The sequence below is a fragment of the Bison bison genome, unplaced genomic scaffold, assembly GCF_000754665.1.
Source record: "Bison bison bison isolate TAMUID 2011002044 unplaced genomic scaffold, Bison_UMD1.0 scf7180017857664, whole genome shotgun sequence".
Classification (NCBI taxonomy): domain Eukaryota; kingdom Metazoa; phylum Chordata; class Mammalia; order Artiodactyla; family Bovidae; genus Bison; species Bison bison.
This window is the reverse complement of record NW_011488237.1, coordinates 9626-11641: the sequence shown is the minus strand read 5'-3', so window position 1 is coordinate 11641 and position 2016 is coordinate 9626. Positions and strand designations below refer to the sequence as shown.

Here is a 2016-nt window from a genome sequence, read left to right as displayed (position 1 = left end):
TGTCTCCTCTAGGATCCACAAGTTACCTCCTTCTGAGTAAATATCAGGTTACCCCATGGATTTGGAAAGTATTCTCCATCTTAGACTCTACCCTATGACATGCTGATATCACTAATTACAGCAGGGGACACATACCTCCAGTTTTATCACCAACAAGTACAGCTGTTTTTTTTCAAAACACCCACCTAAACAGCCTCTGCATGATCCCAAACCTGAAGGCTTGGCTTCCTGCAGAGGCATCAGAGAAAAACTGCCCTTGAGCCTCAATGGAAAAGAGATTTTCAGGTACTGTTAGCAACTGACACAACAAAACTCCAAAGTACTGAAGTTTATGTTTTCCGACTTAAAAGACATATATCACTTCAACCTGAATACTGGACAGCCATTCCATTGGCACAATTTAACACTATTCTTAGGATTCCTCCAGGAACTGCTGACTGCAGAAGTGGACAACTTCTGCCCAAGGTTAATCTCATTCTTCAGTGAGCAGCCTTTTTCTTTCCCTTTACCACTCATCATGCCTGTTATTGTACTTTACACTCCCCAGTAAATCTTCTCAATATGTTCTCCCTTACCTTCATCCTTTGACTTTTGACCCTATATGACCTTCTGCCACTTAAAAAATAAAACGTCCTGACAGGTCTTTCTCAAACCATAACTACTGCTCTGAACTTAACTGTTTGCTGACAAAAATTTAATCATTTTTCTTTTAAACACCTGAGAAGATACATTTCCTATTAAGGCCCATTCTGGTTCTTCTGGGCTTCCCTGGTGGCTCAGATGGTAAAGAATTTGCCTGCAATGCAGGAGACCTGGGTTTGATCCCTGGGTTGGGAAGATCCCCTGTAGAAGGAAATGGCTACCCACTCCAGTATTCTTGCCTGGAGAATCCCGTGGACAGAGGATCCTGGTGGGCTACAGTCCATGGGTCACAAAGAGTCGGACACAACTGAGCCACTAACACACTTGTCTGGTTCTTAAGTTTCCCTTACATCATTAATCCCAAACTTTGGTCATATAATAACTGACCTCCAGTTCTGCAGCTCCAGTTCCGGCCCTTCTACTCCTCCACATCCCACCACCTCCTGACGCTGGGCGTGGCGTCACCCCACAGGCAGCCGCAGTTACAGAGAGCAGAGCTCTGGAGCTAGAGCAAGTGGAGGAGGGCAGCAGCTGGTGGCCAAACACAGAGGGGTGAGTTAGAGGGCCAGTGCTAGCGCCAAGCAACTGCCAGTACCTGCACAAGTACCCTGGGAACTGGCGACGGCGTGTACTTGTGGCCCATGTGTGGGTGGCGGCCTGGAAGGAGCACGGTTCGGGCGGGTGGCATCATGGATGAGAAGGTGTTCACCAAGGAGCTGACCAGTGGACCAAGCAGCTGAACAAGTGCAAGCAGCTGTCCCAGCCCCAGGTCAAGAGCCTCCGTGAGAAGGCTAACGAAATCCTGACAAAAGAATCCAATGTGCAAGTCGTTCGATGTCTAGTCAACGTCTGTAGAGATGTGCATGGGAAATTTCAGGATCTCATGGAATTGTTTAGAATTGGTGGCACATCACCAGATACGAATTACTTGTTTATGGGCAATTATTTTGACAGAGGATATCATTCAGTGAAAACAGTTAATCTGCTTGTAGCTCTTAAGGTTCATTACCATGAATGTATCACCTTTCTTCAGGGAAATCATGAGAGCAGACAGATCACACAAGTACATGGTTTCTATGATGAGTGTTTAAGAAACTACAGAAATGCAACTGTTTAGAAATGTTTTACAGATCTTTTTGACTATCTTCCTATCACTGGATAGGATATCACTTCCTATTACTGGGTGGGCAGATCTGTCAACATGGTGGCCACTCAGCAGCCATAGATACACTGGATCACATCAGAGCACTCGATCGTCTACAAGAAGTTCTCCATTACGGTCCAGTGTGTGGCTTGCTGTGGTCAGATCCAGATGAAAGGTGGAGGTTGGGTTATATCTCCTCGAGGAGCTGGTTACACCTTTGGGCAGGATAT

General features: G+C 46.0%; 1 pseudogene; it reads left to right on the top strand.

Moving 5' to 3' along the window:
• Positions 1 to 1331: 1331 nt before the first annotated feature.
• On the top strand, positions 1332 to 2011 carry LOC105003762 (annotated as a pseudogene).
• Positions 2012 to 2016: the final 5 nt, after the last annotated feature.